The 21,146-nt window shown below is 43.5% G+C and overlaps 1 long non-coding RNA gene across 1 annotated transcript; it reads left to right on the forward strand.

Annotated features, from left to right (window-relative positions):
* Window positions 1-798: 798 nt before the first annotated feature.
* Window positions 799-20,170, forward strand: LOC126544156 (uncharacterized). Its single transcript, XR_007602067.3, has 3 exons — window positions 799-907; window positions 13,374-13,437; window positions 19,977-20,170. It is a non-coding gene; the product is annotated as an uncharacterized lncRNA (long non-coding RNA).
* Window positions 20,171-21,146: the final 976 nt, after the last annotated feature.

Here is a 21,146-nt window from a genome sequence, read left to right on the forward strand (position 1 = left end):
AAATTAGAAAATGTGTGTTAAATGGAAACGTGGTATACTAAAGCAAATGTTAGGCGACCGGCGAGACGTTTGAACGTAGTGATATACAAAAAGCAAAGTTAACACGTTCTGCAACTATTCGTTCCCAATACACTGAAATTATAGTACAACTTAAGCACCACGTTCATAACGATGTCAACAAAACATATGAAAACAAGTGTTTGACGAAAACTAGCCTGGTAAGAGCTATTCAAAGTAAAATGTGAAATGGACTACAGCCAAGAACATATTAACAAGAGGTTTCGGCACCCATGCGGTATGCTTGCTCACAACCAATTGAACGAATTTAAGCTCCCATACGGGTGCCAAAGCCTGTTGTAATTTTTTATGTTCATGGTTAGCGTCCATTTTGCATTTGACTGCAGCTACATATGACATTCCATTTAAAGAAAAGTTACCAGAGCCCAATTGACGATGTAATCTATAAGCGAGTAGTATTAAACACCTGGAGTATAAAAGATCTGATGCGGCTCTTCCAGCTGTATTTGGAGAGCGTAGCAGTTGTCTTTTAGATATATGAGTGCTGAGCATATGTAGTCCTCTATTGGTTTCTACACCCACAACGCGGTATTTTAAGCGCACTACAAGTGTTCACATGTGAAATGCTGGCGTACTTTCTGTCTGAGAAGTTTCCGTAAAAAGGTATTGCTGACCTTGCTTCGAGGCAGAACAATAGCTTGAAAATTATATTGTTCTGACGTTGCTTGAAACGCGCCTCCAAGCATTCACCTACGAAAATGTAAAAACGTTGGACTTTTAGAGACTCCTTTTCTTGTCCTGAATAGTAGCTTAGCCGATCCTACCTTGCCATGTCTTCGTTCAAAATTCTGACCTGCTTTCTTGGAATCATTTTCATGCTGACGTATAAGTAAGTATTGATAAAAATAGTACCTGTAGTTATATAACCAGCAATGAACTGGTGTATTCTTAAGTGTGTGTGTGTGTGTGTGTGTGTGTGTGTGTGTGTGTGTGTGTGTGTGTGTGTGTGTGTGTGTGTGTGTGTGCGTGTGCGTGTGCGTGCGCGTGTGCGTGTGCGTGCGTGTGTGTGTGTGTGTGTGTGTGTGTGTGTGTGTGTGTGTGAGGGGGGGAGGAAGGATACTACGCCGCATTTGCTAAGCTTACCATTTTCAATTGTGCTGTCGTCATGCGCTGAGGCTACCTGAGTACATTTTACCATTGATGCAGCAAGCTTGATTACGGCCAGCCCTCTGCTTGCCTGCATTCTAGTACAGAAATATTTATGAAGCGTAACTATGATATTTCTACAATGAGACTACTACCGATGTCACAGGCCAGCAAGAGCCTTCGCGAAAGGAGTTTTCGGGACGTTATGGCGCTGTCTTGCAGTAAGATTGAAGCACCGACTCCTATCTTGCAGCTAATGTCGCGATACTAGAACGCAACAAGTTTTCCACGGTGGTCTCTCTCTCCACTAACCTCCTTTATTCTTCATCGCTTTACAGGACACTCTGGTCCCTTTCTTCTTTTCCTAGTTCCGTGCACCAAATGTGCGCACCATGGGGTGGTCAGGCCAAGAAACGAAGTTTCCGAGAAATGCTCAGCTAGTTAAATATTTAATCCTGAGAGGAAGGGCTATTTGTCGTCGTCGCTGGTTAAAGCAGCTTTGCATTGCGGGACATTATTCACTGCCATTCTTGCCGCTTTTTAGACTGATCAGCCTACTTTTGAAGTGAAAAAGGATTTGGCCGGTAAAATCGCTCATCATATTTCTGCTAGGGGAGGTGAAGGCGATAACGGCGTGCCCTCTGAGCGTAGCCGCCGCGGCATATTTGCCTTGATGTGGTGCTTGTGGGGAGCAAACCGATATAATTAGAAAGAAAAACGAAATGCTTTGCGTGTGGGAGTCATCTGGCTGCTACAGAAGCGATCAGAAATTTTGCCTTCTCAGGGCACCAACTTTCAAGCGAATATCTGCTTGGAGAGCCACGCAGAATGGCATTGATCATAGAGATGGCTTCATCTAAAAATAAAATTTACTTGAAGCATCTTGAAAGCTGCATGAGTTGCATCCTCAGCCGCTACTAGTGCATAGTTGATCTATTTCTACATGCATTGAAGTGCCGGCTAAATCACGCCACAACACAGGCTGAAGCATGCCATGACTTTTAGCTCACCGGCGCAGACGCGATAACAAAAGTCAAACAGACAAGTATGATAGATAAGAGACAGGTATGAGCTCCATACCAGTACTGTATAATGTGGTGAACGTTGTTTAAATATAGATCTAGGATCTCAAAACGGTGCGATGTAATGTTAACGCATTTCTCTCGCATTTACCGCTACATCGTCTCTGTTCTGTTTTTTTTTTTTTTAGTCCTTTTTATTTCCGTTAACGTGTGATCTTTCTTTAGGTTTTTCAAGTTAGTGTTGTGGCATTGCTAGAGCCCGTCACTCCATCTGAGTTTGCATCCAAAGCGATACTTGCAGCTCCTTCCGGAAGCTTCAGCTATCGTTACGAGCTCTGACTTTCTCCGTCATTTGTTTAGAGCAGCCGGTCGGGATCAACTATAGTTCGGTTTCTATGTAACAATCAGCCACTGTCTTCGCCGCTACCATTGCCACCTAAGTGCCGCTTTCATTCTAGATACTTACTATACGCATGCTCAGTTCAGCTCTTTAAGCTTTCTTTGCCTACCCCCCCTCCCCCGGCCTGGGTTTCGCTGAAGTAATTAAGCGTCGAAGATTTATTATTTTTGCCAAATAAACAACTTATACAGCACAGCATGTTCACCTTACAAGCAGTACCAATGAGCGCACCTCTATTCTGCATAGTCAAGCAATAATCGTGACATGAAAGATGCCCCTATAGTACTCTCGTATATATAAATTTAAAGTCAACCAGGGATAATAACATAGCGGATAATATTCAAGGCTAACTGGTTATGGTAACTTAGTGGCCATGGCGTTGCTGCTCTGAGCTCGAGGTTGTGGGTTCAGTCCCAACTGCAGCGGCCTGATTTCAGTATTCCGAAACGCAAGAACGCTTGTGTAGTTAGATTGAGATGCGCAGTTCGGAGTCTGCCACTGCGACGGGCCTCATAATCATATCGTGATTTTAGCCCATAGCACCGCAGAATAACGTTTTTTGTTCTACTGGTTCTCTAACATCAATTAATTTTTTACATTCGGGTTACCATGCTAATGCGCAACAGGGTGTGAGCCACTGCATATTCCTCGTTATATAGCAAGTAAGCTTGTAGAAAAATAATGGCAGTGAGTACTACTCACTTTTGTGTCTAGACACAGTGGTTCTAGACTGTATACATGTTTTTTTTTATACAATACATGTTTTTTTATATAAAAAGTCTATAAGCGCAGCCAACATGATGTTCTTGCCGGCAAGTTCCCAGTCGATGCAGACATACTTTGCCGATAATAACGTGAGCTTCAGTAGGTTAATTAACAAAAATAGATGTTAGTTCTTTTATTAGTGCGTTGGGGGCAGTTTAAATGGTGAATTCTAGGAGTCACATCTTAATGCACCCTACATCTCAAGAAGGAAATTTGAAGCCACACTTAATTCGAAATAATTATAATCGAATTTCAGCGGTAAATTTAGGCAATATCGAAACCCAGTGTCGTGGGAGCGCGGAAAAAGCGGCCAATCTCACGTTATTCTGCTCATGTCTGCCTGAAATGACTGACTGCGATTGACGTATACCAAGAATCTTACAATAATAATTTATTTTTGTTTATCTCGATTGATGCCTTGCTAATATAGAGCTGTTAAAAGAAAGCCTTCAACAGCAAATATTGAAGAGCATATTGTTGAGACTGCGGTTTTGAGAAATCAGTTCTGGCTTCATCGCCTCCGGTTCGGCATTAGTGGGCGTTTCTCCGAAAAAGTCCATGACGTCCACCAGCAGCTTAAAAGCCGCCATCTCACAAGTTCGCCACACTCTACGAATGTATTTTATGAATGTGTGCCGCCCGGTGTGGCATCGGGCATTAGGCCTCTCCGCTTTTTGTGATGACTGCTCCACACATACATCTATGCTACAAACAATTCAGTGGTGTCCAAGCACTGGGTGGTGTCCAATCACTCTATTCCTGGGTAACGTACTTATTAACGCTGGCTAAAAGGAGAAAAGTGTGATGGAAACAAAATAGAGCTCCATCGAAAGAGAAGACACCCAAGGCAAAAGGGGGTTAACAGGAACCTTAACAAAAAGGTTCTATAAAAAAAAAATTTGCTAAATCAAGATGATGACATGCAGTGGCATTCCCTTTCAGGTGGTATGCAAGAAACGTCACCTAGCGCACGTGAGCTAATCAAGTTTAACATGTCTATTGCAGAAAAGTATTCTGCAACTCTCTACTTATCTTGTAAGCTTACCCACAGTTGTAATGAACCCGCCATCATATACTTCCAGATTGTTTCCACAATTACTCTAAACATCTCCCCCTCTTCTTCATTGAGACGTAAACCCCAGCGCTTCTGGAAGGTAGATTTTCTTTACGGTTCAGGGGCGCAATAACGTAAAACTTTTCCAAACTTTTCTATTCCAATTCTGCAATCAACCGTCCGTGATTGGTCAGAAACATTTTGGACCACCCCCACTTCACCTGTCTGTCACGCGACGTGACAAAAACCGCGGTAGCTCCCCATTTGATATGACGTGTACACCCTGATTTTATTTCTTAGTTATTTCTGATTCGACGCCTTTTCAGCATTAGCCTTCGGCTATTTGTCAAAAGATTTCGGGCGACAGCCATTTCACCTGCCTGCCACGCGACGTCACAAAACCGCAAGAACTCAAAGCGTCAAATTATGTGTACGCGTTAAAGATTCATTAATATGTCAAACAAAACTGTATTTTCTTCTGAATAGCCGCAGGCTGCCCCGTTCCGAAAGGACTAGAAGATGGCTGCCGCCGATCGCTCAGGCACTAGCTAGTCGCACCTCCCGTTAAGCATGGGTTTACTTGCGTGTAATGAAACTTTTTGCGTGGCCGTGTAACGTTTTCGAGCACTTTCGGCACGTTTAGAACCTTGTTCTGCCAACCATTCTTTGCTGAGGATCCGTTCTAGCTTCATATTTAAGCTTTCGTTGCATGCCGCCGCGGTTTTCGATCAGCCACCGCAAGCTAAGCAAGAGAAAGCGGACCAATCGCAGACGCCGGCACCACTCTCTTTATCCGGTTATAAATTTTCAGTGCAGTGGCTCGGCGCCATCGAGTCCCTCTCCATTTGAGTGAGCTCCTCGCCTCTTATCAGCCACTTAGAATAAGACAACCAGCTAAGTGCAGGCAATGTTATTCGTTTTTCAAGCAAACAAAAGTGACCTCCTATGAACGAGGAGATTGTTTGATTGGTCTGTTCGGACGAGCCTGCTGGTGACCGCCCCCTGGTGGCGTCGGCGGTTACGCAAATTAGACGTCAGGAGAGTGGAATAAAAACATATTGGAATACTTTTACGTTATAGGGCCCCAGGTTTGATGGATATCTTGGCATTACGTTAAAGTGCGTTGAGCAGTCGCTGAGCTTCGTTGACAGTAAACCCATGCATCACCCTGTTGTATGCTCCTTTTTAGCTCTCTCATTCGTGTATTTTAACGTCCACAGACAGCCAGGTCAGGCTTCAGAATGCAGGGCACTGCCCTTTGTCGTACAAATTTTCTTCCCTGATTTCGTTCTTGTCATTCTACGTACACTTGCATTAACTTTAATGTTTCTATCATGTGCATCAAATTTACCAGCTATGTTTTTCTCGCTTTTCTTGTGATGACTCCATGTTTTTACGTGCACTTATCGTTACGAGGTACTTTGCTGCTTACATTTTCATTTCGTCGTCAATTTTTTCTCGACGCTTTCGATTTATAGATGTTAGTGCTGCTTAGCCGCTAATTTGTAATAGTCCACATTCTTGAGTTCTTTCTCAAACCTTATTATTTTGCTCTCTACCTATTTGACTGCTAAAGCCTTCTGAGCCATACCACCGGCCTTGGGCTGCGTAATTTTTGACTTTACATAAATGTCCAAAACAAATCGGCTCACCCCATTTACTTAAGTTGCAATTTCGATAATGTGTTTCACTTTAACGAAAAAATAACGGAGGTAAAAGTCAGCACTGGCAGCATTACTATTTCCCCAATTCCGCTCACGACCTCATATTTATTGTAGCCCCAAAGTGCACCCTATTACGTATTTTAGTTCACGAAAGCCTAGTTCCGTTTCACTATAACTCTACGCGTCTTTTTTTTTTATGGAAGTGTAAATAGGCTTTTATTTCGTTTATGCATACACCCACGCATATATTGCCCGTCTAGCAGCCGGAATTGCTGTTCAATTATTAGAAATATTGTACTCATATTTTTATGAGAGACCAAAATGTCAAATTTCGCTGCGGTAAAGTTAGGACCAAGATATAGCATTTTATTGCCACATGTATTCCCAAACTTTATTAATATATATAAAATGTTAGTCCTGGTACTTTTTTGCACCAGCCACCGTTACGCGTTACGCATATAAATAATACTTGGTCTGTTCTTCCTGAGCACCAGTGGGCAAACCTACAGTTGTTGCGGCCACCGCCATTGTCCTGACGCTAATTTTACGAGGAATAGACGCCGGATGGAGAAGGGAGGGTAACCGATGCGCCTTGGAACACTACCTCATCGACATTCACCCCCTTCCCCCATTCAGGAGGGACGAATCAGCGCGCACGCGGTCATTAGTCTACCCCGCTACCTTCAAGAAGCCACTGCGTGATACCCAGATTCATGCCAGGATCTACCGGATACCCTGATAGTCAAAACTTTCCTCAACTCTACGCGACACTACGCGACACTACCGCAACGACAGTGGTCACAAAAATCCCCTTCTTGACGCAGGTTCTCGTCCTGTGGTTCGTATTGTCGCTTCGGCTGAGCTTCCACGGCAGCAACACGTTTCTGGCTTATCACCAAAGCGCACCCGCCCAAATGCTACCCATGGCCCTGAACGATTCTTTGCAAGTCACCTCACACAGGCCGTTCCTTGCCACAGTCCGGTTTTTCGTCTGGCAACATCGAGCAACTATGCACGAGGGACAGCCGCATCGACTACATATTGCACCACCGGACTGGGGCCAGTTGGGGCACGCCACCGCAACGACAGTGGTCACAAAAATCCCCTTCTTGACGCAGGTTCTCGTCCTGTGGTTCGTATTGTCGCTTCGGCTGAGCTTCCACGGCAGCAACACGTTTCTGGCTTATCACCAAAGCGCACCCGCCCAAATGCTACCCATGGCCCTGAACGATTCTTTGCAAGTCACCTCACACAGGCCGTTCCTTGCCACAGTCCGGTTTTTCGTCTGGCAACATCGAGCAACTATGCACGAGGGACAGCCGCATCGACTACATATTGCACCACCGGACTGGGGCCAGTTGGGGCACGCCACCGCAACGACAGTGGTCACAAAAATCCCCTTCTTGACGCAGGTCAGTTACCTTCCGAACGCGGCTTGTGTCCGCTCTGGAAATCGCTGTTTTCTTGCGGTGTCGTGCCCCCCTTGTGTTATTGGAACTTGTTGTGGGCTGTTGTGTGAAATGTTATCTCTATATATCAATGCTAACACAATTAGTCTGCTCCTGTTGCTGTCGGGCGACGTAGAATTAAACCCAGGACCAACTGACGTTTCACCGCCGTCCATTGAAACTATTGCAAAGGCCATATCTCGCATAGAAACATCACAAAGCTCTGTTCTGTCCGAACTTTCTCTAATCCGAGCATCACAGAATAGCATCGAGACCCTCGTGACCAGCCTTTCGGCTCGCGTTGATGCCCTGGAGAAGATTGTCCAGTCGACTCAGTCAAACGAAATAGGTTTAAAGGCGGACGTGAATGGTAGCCTTGCAAAACTTTCCACTGAAATCAAAGTTCTTACCGAAAAATGCGATGATGCAGAAAATCGCCTGCGTCGTTCAAACTTACTTTTCTGTGGAATTCAAGACACAAAGGGTGAGACCTGGCTTGAGTCTCAGACCAAAATAGTATCATTCTGCTCCGAGCAACTCGGCTTATCCGTTAGTACAGACGACTTGGAGCGTGCACACCGACTTGGTCGTTACCAGCAAGACAAAACTAGGCCTATTATTGTAAAATATGCAAGATTTAAAGATAAATCAAGAATTCTTGCAGTGGCTTCTAAGCTCAAGGGCACGAATTTTTCGATTCGCGAGGACTACTCAGCCAGAGTTCGACAGGCGCGAAGGAAACTTTATCTTCATGGACAACAGAGCGGCAGATCATTTAAACTTCGCTTTGACAAGCTGCTGCTTGATGGCAAACAATTCACGTACAATGCTGAATCTGATTGTATAGTTGAACTGAGGGCATAGCGGTCACTGCGTCTCTCCAGGCATGCGCGCCCCTCCTCTCCCCCCCAGACCTGCCGCGCCTCGGTTACTGTCCCTGTTTATCAAAGTATGTCGGTCTTGCTTGCAAACATGCGTAGTTACCTGCCTAAGAAAGACGCTCTAGAATCTCTCTTGAAAGACAACAATACTGACCTTGCTATACTTACGGAATCTTGGCTGCATCCAAATATTGCTGACCACGAGCTACTAAATGATAGCCACACATACGCTGTTCACAGGCTTGACAGGTTGGGGCGCAGGGGAGGCGGCATTTTGATTTTTGTGAAAGAAAGTGTTCCTTCATATGTCACCAAATTGAACTGTCAACATGAAATTTTGTGTGTAAATATATCACTTCGGTCAAGTATGACTGTGATTATAGCTTGTTATCGCGCTCCTGACTGTGATGTTTCTTTCAACCATGAACTAAATTCTGTACTAGCGAATCTTTACTCACGCTTCCCGTCTGCGAACTTTATGCTCTGTGGCGATTTTAATTTTCCGGACATTAACTGGGCAAATCTAGACGCACATTACCAGCAATCCAAAGATTTTCTTGACACAATCCTTACATTCAACTTTACTCAGATGGTTAATATGGCAACCCGTGGGGAGAACATTCTAGACCTTGTCCTTGTCTCTAACCCCAAAATAATAAAATCGCTATCATCCGTAGCTGGTCTAAGCGACCACAAATTACTGCTATTTAATCTCTGCATCCCAGTTCCTTTCAGACAGCCCTCGACCAAATACATTAGGGACTACAACAAAGCAGATTTTAGCAAAATTAACACTGAACTGAACACTTTCTCACATTTTTTTCGTGAGACTGCTCCTTCTCGTACAGTAGATGAAAACTGGTTGTTATTTAAGAATAAATTATTACGGCTTGTTGAGAGACATGTACCTCTTGTTCGCATTCGCGGTGATTTAGGAAAACCCTGGTTTTCCAACACACTTCGGAGGCTGTCGGGAAGGAAAAAACGTCTGTTTCGTGATGCGAAACGCTCTAAATCTTGTTCAAAGTGGGACAAGTACTTCAAATGCCTGCGCAAATACACTAGCACTTTGAGACAATCCAAAAAGAAGTTCTTCCACCACGATTTGCCTAACATCATACGTGTCAAACCCAAGAAATTTTGGAATATTTTGAAACCAAACAATAGCTCCAATAACATTTCCTTGACTTATCCTGACGGTTCAAACGTGCCGCTTGATCAGCGGTCAGACGTAATGAACTCATATTTTTCTTCTGTTTTCACTCGTGAGCCTGCACTGAAGGACTTTGATTTGCCCATCCACAGTTTTCCCCTCATGTTTCCCATTACAATTACTTCTCAAGGCATTATGAAACTTATTGATAACCTAAAGATTTCTAGTGCCCCCGGGCCAGATAACATCACTGCTAAGGTACTAAAAGGTACGAAAGAAATTTCCAGTCATATATTACAAATAATTTTTACCCAGTCCATTACTGACAGTTCACTTCCAAATGACTGGAAGATTAGTAAAGTGGTACCGGTATATAAGTCAGGCAGCCGCTCTGATCCTTCCAACTATCGCCCCATTTCCCTAACGAGTATTCCCTGTAAACTACTAGAACATATAATATATTCGCAAATAGCATGTCATCTCGGTGATCATTCCTTCTTTTTTCACAATCAGCATGGTTTCCGGCCTGGTTTGTCATGCGATACACAGCTTTTTGAATTTATTACTGAACTTCACCTGAATTTAGACTCATCACTTCAAACTGACGTCATATATCTAGACTTCGCCAAAGCATTTGACTGTGTTCCCCATCAGCGGCTTTTGGCCAAACTTTCATGCCTCGGTCTCGACCCTCTCGCACTGTCATGGATCCGTTGCTTTCTTACTAATCGATTCCAGTACACAGCTATCGGAAATCATTGCTCAACCACTGCTAGCGTCATCTCCGGAGTACCACAGGGGTCCGTCCTCGGTCCCCTTCTCTTTCTCATCTTCATAAACGACCTTCCCAACGGCATATCATCCAATATCCGACTTTTTGCAGATGACTGCGTAATCTACCGTCGCATTACAGACCCAGCCGACCATGCAACGCTCCAAAAAGACTTACATTCATTAGAAACCTGGTGTTCCAACTCTTTAATGAAACTTAACATCTCCAAATGTAAAGTTATGCAGGTATCCCGTAAACACTCTAACAAGAATCACTCGTACTTTTTAAACTCGACAGCCCTATCCACCGTTGAGTCGTATCGTTATCTCGGTATTACTATTAATAGCAAGTTGACCTGGTCCGACCATATAACAAAATTGGCTACCGACACTAATAAATCACTTGGTTACGTCAGACGTACCCTTGCGCTGTGCCCCTCATCCACAAGAAAACTAGCTTATGAAACTTTTATTCGAAGTAAACTTGACTACGCCTCAGCTATTTGGAGCCCGCACCAAGCTTACTTAATTAATATGTTAGAATCAATACAAAATCGTGCCGCTAGATTCATCACTTCCAGATACAGCCGTGAAGAAAGTGTCAGTGCGATTAAATCATCTCTAGGACTCGAACCATTGGTGTTGCGTCGGAAAATTGCGAAACTGTGCCTTTTCCAGCGACTTTTTTATAACTTCCCCGAACTGCATGGAAGGCTTCTAATCCCACCAACCCGTACATCTCGTCGCCTTTTTAACTCTTGCAGCATCCAGCGCTTGCATGGTTCAACAGCTTCCTTTAATCAATCGTTTTTGCCTAGCGCCATTATAGAGTGGAACAATTTACCAGATAGAGTTGTCAATGAGCGCAACCCCATTATCTTCAAGCAGCTGCTTACTGATCACCTTAAACCCTAACCTTACAATGACCGTACTGTGCCTTCATTCTTTTGCGATTGCTGTCTCACATTGTGACTGTTCTGCTGATTTGCTTTTGCATTCTATTCAGTGTGCCTCTTGTTGTTGTTTTATTTTTTTTTTATTGCGAATCCACAAGCTGAGTCTTGTAAGAAATTGTAACCATATCTTTGTTTCTATCCTTATCTTCTGTAACCCCCCCTTATGTAATACCCCGACAGGGGTCCTTAAGGAAAAATAAATGATGATGATGATGATGAAATCGGCTCACCCCATTTACTTAAGTTGCAATTTCGATAATGTGTTTCACTTTAACGAAAAAATAACGGAGGTAAAAGTCAGCACTGGCAGCATTACTATTTCCCCAATTCCGCTCACGACCTCATATTTATTGTAGCCCCAAAGTGCACCCTATTACGTATTTTAGTTCACGAAAGCCTAGTTCCGTTTCACTATAACTCTACGCGTCTTTTTTTTTTATGGAAGTGTAAATAGGCTTTTATTTCGTTTATGCATACACCCACGCATATATTGCCCGTCTAGCAGCCGGAATTGCTGTTCAATTATTAGAAATATTGTACTCATATTTTTATGAGAGACCAAAATGTCAAATTTCGCTGCGGTAAAGTTAGGACCAAGATATAGCATTTTATTGCCACATGTATTCCCAAACTTTATTAATATATATAAAATGTTAGTCCTGGTACTTTTTTGCACCAGCCACCGTTACGCGTTACGCATATAAATAATACTTGGTCTGTTCTTCCTGAGCACCAGTGGGCAAACCTACAGTTGTTGCGGCCACCGCCATTGTCCTGACGCTAATTTTACGAGGAATAGACGCCGGATGGAGAAGGGAGGGTAACCGATGCGCCTTGGAACACTACCTCATCGACATTCACCCCCTTCCCCCATTCAGGAGGGACGAATCAGCGCGCACGCGGTCATTAGTCTACCCCGCTACCTTCAAGAAGCCACTGCGTGATACCCAGATTCATGCCAGGATCTACCGGATACCCTGATAGTCAAAACTTTCCTCAACTCTACGCGACACTCGCGCCACGCCAGCGAGTGTCGTGTATCATTTTGTCTCTCCGCCTTGTGCTGGTCAGTGAGCTGCCCCCCCCCCCCCCTTGGTGCTATGATTATTCACCAACTCGCCCAACTTTTCACATTATTTTCCACACATAAGGAGTAGCCTGCTCCAAACCTTTCATTGATAAATTTTAGAGTTGTCCATTGGTGCGCGCAGTGGCCTACAATTCAGAGCAACGACCCGAACGATTGGACAACATACAACACGATCGATACCGTCGGCCTCCAACATGCCGAGAGGCTACACAGTTGGCGTTAGGGTGCCTCCGGCACTGCCCTCCATAAGGCACAGCACAGCGGTAAAATTAGGCAAACCATCCAAGCACTCGTAACACGGCTAAAAGCCAGGACCCTCTTGCAGCGCTCGCTATGCTTCGTCCTTTATAAAGTGGCAATTTTTTTATTGTGAAAGCAATTAGACGGTTACGCGAGGCACATTTCTTTACCCCCTTCGTGTTGCTCCGCTGTCGACGGAGTATTCGCATTTGCTGCGGAAGGTTAGAGAGTCTTCAGAAACCCGGAGTACGTTTGTGTGCAAAAGCGACAAGTAAAAGGAAACGTACCGTGAACGCTCCGCTCAATCGGCTCGGTCGTGCTGCCCGGCCAGCGTTCCGCATGCTGCAGTTCGCGTGAGCATTTGGCGCACATACACTCCAAGCTCAGTACCGGTCCTCTTGAGCTGGCGTGTGCATGCGCGGCTATGCACCGAACGCACGGTTAACGTTAAGCTGTGCATTATGTAGCATTTCACTTTGTGGTTGACTAGCCGGCGGTCCGGTCGGTCTCGTTGCGTGCGTCATCGAGGTTCGACGTCTCTAACGCCACTGGTAGTGCTCCTCATGTCTCCCGCTTTGTGAGGCGCCTGGTAGCTGCCAGGGCGCTGTTACCTCTTCCCGGCAGCGGTTGCCTTGCGCGCTGCGTCACGCTAACATGTGTCACCCCCGTATGGTTAGAACACCGTCCGATGAGTTCAAGTACAACGGGTAAACTTGCGATCGCTGTCAATGAGCAACACAGACAAGATTTTTTTTTCTCTTCCAGATCCGATATGACCAATGCGCACCCTCATCAATGGAGTTTGCCGGTGGTTTGCAACAGACAAGCGGTAAGACGCAATGCAACAGTTGCAATCGATATATTTAATATTTCCAATCTTTCCAGAAACCATCGTACGCAACTGCGTTTGTTAAAATTCTGTATTGTTCTCCTTTAGCTGTACATTCTCAGTATATTTCTTAAGCATGCTTCATAGGCGCCATGAGCATTGTATGATCCTTACTCCTCGACTAAGTCTTTGTATAGAGGACGTCCCAGCTAACATGCCTCAAACTTCACAGGAAGATCGATGCTTTTTGAACGAGTGAAAATAATGCATGTGGTTAACAGTACCACCAGCATTTTTTTCTTCACCCGAAATTCAGTAAATAAGAATAAGTGTACAACTGTGTGAGGCGCCCGACGCAAGGACCATGTTTATTGCTAAACCCATTACGTATCTTGCAATATGTCACTTGGTATATTAGAAGAGACATGTTTTGCATTCTCGCGTACCGCAAATAAAAGGTACCTCCAAGATGAGTACACTTACTGGAATAAGCAAAGTTTGTAAAACAGCCACCTGACTGCACAAAACAGTGGCCACTGTACACCAAAATGTAACAAAGGCTCGGAAATGGCACTGGTATGCAATGTTTTTATAGCAGCATGATAAATATTCAGTGATGTTTGTACCGTCAATGAATGATATCTGCAGAATACTGACGGCATAATTAGTTATGTACATTATTGGACACAAATTTTGATGATGCCCAGCACAGCAGCAAGGCCTACTCCTATATCTGAAGAAAAGGGCCTAATTTATAAGCTGGCACGAGGCAGAAACTACTGCATTCGAATTATAAATAAGGATTCACATACATTTTGTCGATCATAAACGAGGATCTCTCATGTTTTCAATAGAAACTTTTGCGAATAACTGTTCTCGTTTGAAACTGTTGCATAGCTTGCGTCGTATGCCGACTGCCCTTACTTATACTGATGCATCAAATTACCCATTGAGCGAAAAAGCCGGCGGCATCTGTAGCAGCGAAACGTGCCGTCACGTCACGTCACGAGCGCGCCTCGACGGACCAGAACGGGCGAATCGGAGTACCTTCAGGACCGCGACAGCGTGCCAGGTCTTGCGCGAGGGGAGAGAGCATAGCCGCGATGCCATATCACCAGCGCGCGTCGACGGAGCAGGTACGGCGACGCGACATCGCAGGGCAAGATGGGTTATTTTATGCGTGGTAGTCACGTGGCACGTTTCCTGGGTCTTTTGTCGCGCAGGACGTCGGGTCGGTGGCATGCCGCGTTGGCACCACAGGTTGATGCTGCTGGCTGGCTCGGGCAGCACGTACTGCTATGGTACATTACTCGCAGCGAAAAACTCAAAAGTCCGCTCAGCGGCGTTCAGTTGGACATAAATGCTTTCGCATTCACAACTCATAAGAAGTGCTTAGGTGGTCTCGTATTTTTTAGCTATATGGCTAATGTGTCCGAGCCAGCTCAGAAAAGCATCGCAGACTGCACCTAAATACTTAAGCAACATTATTTGATGTGTTGTCTCGAGACGGTAGCACACGTATGTAATAAAACTATTATTAAGCAGAAAAAAAATAATATTGAACACTTGCCAACGTTAAGGGAAAGGCGAATATTGTCTCAACAGATTTCTCCATCGCAGAGGTAGTTTTCCAAACGATGTACCGGGAGTGAATTTCACTGTCTGATGCGACGAAAGTGATATCATCGGCATATAAATACACGTGTACCTCCTAATGGCGTGGAATGGAACAAAGCAATTTGTACGCTACCTTTATTGCGCCACACTCAGATGCTTCCGTTGTTGACCTCTTTAAATTCTCGCCTCTTTTCCTACTCTTCCATTAGGGCATGTATCAACTTACAAATACTCATTCAGCTGCATTGACGAAGAACCAGCTCATAGTCAGTGGTATTTGGCCAATTTAACATGCCCAATGGCTCAAGTTATATATTCGGGCATATTTACAAACACACCTGCCCCCAACTCTAGCAGCCACGCAGCAGCAGCCAGCAGGCACAACGTGGAGGGAAGCCGCAAATAATGCTTCTGTACGAATATTTGGCAGTCGAAGTACCTCAGTTATAATAATATGACACCACGAACTTTCGGAGGAAACATTAAGGCACCTCGTATCAAAGTGTGGTTGGCGTGACGAAAAAGCCACCATAAATAAAGCAATACATTTGCATCGACAAACTCAGCAACTTTGCCAAAGCACCAGATCTAGTATGCCTTCCAGCAGCACTAATAGCAGGTACATTCTCTCGCCCGCAGGACTTGCGCGCGCTCTTTGAGGCAATGTAAAGTTTTCATCGATTGGGCAACGCCTAAACAATGGTGTGTCCTATCTCGTTTAGTTATAGTATGTCTTATCTCAGCTAACTTGCAAGGCATGCAGAATGACGAGCATACAGTACATTTATTTAAAATAAATCGACATGTGTAGTTGTCACAAGTACAATTGGAGGGTACGTTCCTGCTTGCCAAAGTAAATAACTCGTCCTAATTTAATAAACAAAGCTAGAGACATGGTTATACCAAGAATAGGCTATTTTCTTAAGGAAGAAATGTAGGGTTGGTAAAAGTAGGTATGTTACAAAAGCCTCGCAGAACTTGCACAAACGTTTTGAGTATACCGGTTGTTGCTGCGACGACTTTAGCCTGCTTTCAAAAATCACGCGTGGCAGATACCACATTTCTAGTTATTAAGTTGAATTTCTTAAACAGGCGAACATTACTCGCACGAGAAATCAAATTGCATATTCGACTATTTAAAAAAGAACACTAATCAACTTTCAATTGTAACTTGATGGCAAATACTGCAAATTACGAACTGTAGCCGATGAGTTCCCAACGTATATCCACTTAGAACACATTTTCATAATGTTACTACTATTGAGGTAATAATTCCCAATATCGGCGACTTAACACAAGGGGGTCTCAATTACTTTCCTGCTTGAATGCGTAATTTCTTTAAGTAAATGGAGCAACCGTGCATTTTTACCTCAAGTTATACTGTGCATATCTCGAAACCAGTGCCATCCTTAGTATTCGCTCCAATTGGATATGCCTTTCATGCTCACTGGTTACATTTCGCAAATTGCACTGTATACCATAAATACAATTAGGCCAAAACATAGTTAGTAATATTTTCTCAATGAGTCAATCATGTATTTTCCTTTCTTTGGCTGGTAATCTTCGCCTCTTTGAGTGGACGAGCTCAAGAACTAGAATTGTGCTATCTACCACAAGCAAACCTTAAAAATTTCTTAAAGTCCTCGCGGGCACACTTGGTATAATCAGCTCAGGATAAATGACATCAACTTTTTCATTGCGTCAGTATTCACTTAGATGTTACACTGTAATCTATCCGCTGAATTTTTACTTTGGCATTTTTGTTTTTATATCCTGCGAGTATACCTTGTACGAGGGATTACCCTAGCTTAACCATTTTTTTTTTTTTTTTGCGGAGGCGCTCAAGAAGTTTGCTCTAAAGCTTACCATTAGGGAGAATGTACTAAATTATTGCATGCATCACTTGGCAAAGTATTCTTTTTGGCGAAGTTTCACCTGCTCACTTGCGTTGTTTTCTTTAGATCCTCTGAAGCAGTTTGCATCGGTTGCATGATGGCGGGTGTCAAAGTACTACACTCTTGAATCTGTTTCCTCTTAAGAAACAGACACAGAAACTATGCAAATTGGTCGTGAAGTCATCCGAGAAGGTGCTGTGAAGTCGGCAATGGTGCACAAAAGGATTTTCACGTTCAGATGCAGCGCCCTGTCTCTTTAAGATGAACTACAATTTGGGCATGCGTTGACAAGAACTGAAGAAAATAACATCAAACAATCCGTGATACAATAATATTTTATTGCCGTCGAACTGCACACCCGTTTGAAGTATGGACAGATATTTTTAGAGGTATGTCACAGGATTCTGAAAAAGATCGCAGGAAGTCACTCAGTGCGAAATTAATTTTTCGTTTGCTTTTCGAGGATCAGCGAGCTAGCCACAGATAACTTCAACGCGAATAGTCAGGGCAGTGGGAAGATTTGCATAAACCATAGACATATCATGCAGACATTGACAAATCTACGAAAAGTTGTTTCTTTATTTACAAAAAAAAAGAAAAGAAATTCAATTCTAGTATCCGTTTATCTTAAAGAGCTGGAATTGAGATATTCTCAAGCAAGAATGGAAGTACACCATTTCTGACAATTCCAGCTGGAGAGAAAATTTGTGTACATGCCATTATTCACCATTGCGCTTTTTTCGGTGGTGAAGGTCGCGGCACTGTTTTGTGTTCGGCCATTTGCATAGTCGCGACACAGTGAAGTGCGATCTTGACTGCGCGATGCCAGAAGTTTGTCTGTGTAAATTCAACTTGGTACTTTTCGTTACACACGAGCTCGACCCGTTCCTTTCTGCAAGCGCACCGACGAACTTGATAGAAAGACTCACCACTCCTGCGATTCTCACTCTATTCTGCACGCGTTATCTGGGGCCGGCCAATCACCAATAAAAGGCCAACTTCCCTGCAACAGCTTGCTGGCCTGCGTTGGCTATTAAACCAACCCAGCACTCTTTCGCCTGGTGTCGGCCTCCGAAGTTACGGTTTAGCGCCACGTTGACGCACATCTATTCACAGCAGCCATACGGCTCTCAGGAAGCCGCACGTCCACTTTGAACAATCTTTTTCAATATTGAACAGTTACAGAAATCAGTGCGCGACTGTAAACGAATTCGTATTTGCCTTGTCTTAGCAAAGAGCAATGCGATACGACTTGCTCACTGAAAATAAAACTGTTCATCATCCATTTCTTTTATTTACCCTGCTTTTGCTTGTATGACGAGCAAAAATATGCTTTAAGATTGTATCAGTAAAATGAGGGTATGCATTATATCCAAATTTCTATTCGAGGTGTGGCTTCACTGCAACACAAATTTTGTTTCGAGGTGTGGTTTCACGACAACACAGGTCATGATTCCCCTAAAACATCCATAGGCTGAAGTTCTCTGCCATCTGCGCCAGCGCAGAGGTGGGTAACAGAGCTATTGGCGATCTATCTATCTATCTATCTATCTATCTATCTATCTATCTATCTATCTATCTATCTATCTATCTATCTATCTATCTATCTATCTATCTATCTATCTATCTATCTATCTATCTATCTATCTATCTATCTATCTATCCAGCCACCCACATTGTGATGACGTCGGGGTCATTTTCTCGAGTGGGAATAGATAAAAATATGCAAGGGGGGAATGAAATGCATGCACACATAATATTAATGACATGTTATGACATCAAGGGCATCACATGCATGCCATGGAGTTCATGTCATAAGATAAATAGTACGAATGACCTGATGGTTTCTTTATCTCGATACATATGAGGACAAGAATAACATGCAGACATGGACAAGATGGCATAAATGTTATGCCATGAATGATATCACTACATAACGACAGAGACAAGAGGGCAAATTGAACATATGCATGCCAACTACTAATTTACCAATTGTAAATTAATTCAGTGAGATCATTGGTTTTAAGGAAGCTTACTACCACTCAATAATGCTAGCAAAGAAAACAGCGAAACCCAACAAAGTATAAGAACAAAATCGGTCAATAAAGGAACTGCATATGTGATCACTGGGACGCAGCACTGGGAATGATCCGATGATTTCAAACAGAAAAGTGAAAAGCAATTTATTCTAATGAAGGCACACTCAAAGCATACTGAGGCATGCTTCCCTTTGCTTAAAATGAGAGGTTTCGATGGCCTCTCATTTTACTTTCTTCTTCAATTATTTATGACATGGCTTCTAATTCTTGAGAAAACAGTGGAATCGTCAGTTGCATTTAAAAGTGAATATTGACCCGTAAGGAAAGCTGTGCGCAGGCAGGAACTCAGTAAGGCGAAGTTGAATTTTAAATTTTAAGAATCAATTGGGCAAACTTCTGCCCGAATGAAAACTAGAAAATAACTCTTCGGCGGTCATGAGAACGAGCGGCATCGTCGTTAGTCGATGGAACGACACCGCACTCGCCGGTTCGTTATTTATACATCCGTCGGCGAACTATGTCGACGCAGCACTGGTGACCAAGAGCACTCTATAAAGTACCGCAATCGTCTCCGAGTACGCTTTCAAACAGGTATGACGGGCCCAACTGTTCAAGAAAGGGCTAGAGCGTTCGGGACACAGGAATCATTTTCTAGCGCGTCGTTGCGTGGAAAGAGAAAAGCGATAACAAAGCGGTACTGTCATAGGGCACGATCAAAACATGAAATAAATGCACGTGGCATATAGGTACTTGAGGTAAACGTGTGCTGCGTAGTTCGCTTACGTCGTGTGAAAAAAATAACACTGCATTTGAAAATTAAGGCATGTATAAGAATAACACATGTGACATAGCATTATTACAAATTATTGTACTTTGGGACCAAGCTACGTAGCTTTACTTTTTCGCGCATTCTCTAAATAACAAGACTGCCTTGTTACTTACGACTTGAGAAAACGGCTTCAATTTTGCATTCACACATTTTTTCCAGCCCTGCACTTCTGATAATGTTGAGCGTGACTGCGGTCGAGGCTGCCGCTGCGTGTACTACAGGCCTCCTGGCGAGCAGTTCAAGACAGGGGCGGCACAAATGACTTGCTCCGCCTGAGAAAACTTAAGTCTGGTAATAATGATTCCCGTCGCACGAAAATAAACCGGAAGAACTTGTAAATTCAGAGAGGAAAATGTTGTGGAAGTTTCGCCTTACCTATTAAGTATGTGTATGTGCATGTATGTGTGCACATCTGCGTGTGTACCATTCTTGTCTTGATTTCTTTAACAAAACCACAGTGTTCTTGATTAGCGTCACAGGATCGCAGCCAAATAGCCCCCGATACACTTTTGAGTGGTTGAAATAAGAAATATTTGGCAAATAATTAAAGTACATACTTTAAAACCTTCCCTGATATTACCCATACCATGGACCTTACTTTCTGCAAATTGAAACATGACGTCACATTTCGCCCTAATAGAAAATGTGGAAGACGTAAGTTTCATGCTTTTATATTTTGTACTGTGCAATAGGTAACTTACTATAAATGCCTGTAATCACTTATGCACTTCACACTTCCCTCACATGTACGCCTGGATCCACCATCTCGGTGCTACATTCAACTTTCACAGGGGAGCAGCCAAATATATGATGCCGCTTAGATATATTCATACCGCCGGGCACTATTTGCACGAGCAATTTACTGTGTATTTAATCCATCAGCAATATATTTGCTTATATGTGCATACTTGTGACAAAATATATATAAGTTACGAACAGCATGCAGTAAAGTCAGAAAATCGGGGAAACATTCAATGCGCGTGAGATAACGACTCAAAATTGAGAGAAAACGAGTTATAAGTAGTAATTTGCAAAGTTTCTGATTAAATACAAGTAATAAAGTATCACACATAACCTTCCCTCTATTTGCACCTGTAGTTAACTATGCGCCGTGTGATCTTTATTTCAGCAAATAGATCGAGAAAAGGTCCATGTTCGTTGTAAAATGCCAGAGTAACGATGAGTTTACCGTCCAACAATTTCTAGGTTGCGCGACATGAGGAAAGCACTGAGGAAAGTGGGCCGGTTTCGGAGATAGCGAGAAGGTGAGCCGTCAGAAGAAAAAAAAGACGAGGAAGTGGCATAGGGCACACGTGCGGGACGTTTCCA

The sequence above is a fragment of the Dermacentor andersoni genome, chromosome 3 (assembly GCF_023375885.2).
Source record: "Dermacentor andersoni chromosome 3, qqDerAnde1_hic_scaffold, whole genome shotgun sequence".
Classification (NCBI taxonomy): domain Eukaryota; kingdom Metazoa; phylum Arthropoda; class Arachnida; order Ixodida; family Ixodidae; genus Dermacentor; species Dermacentor andersoni.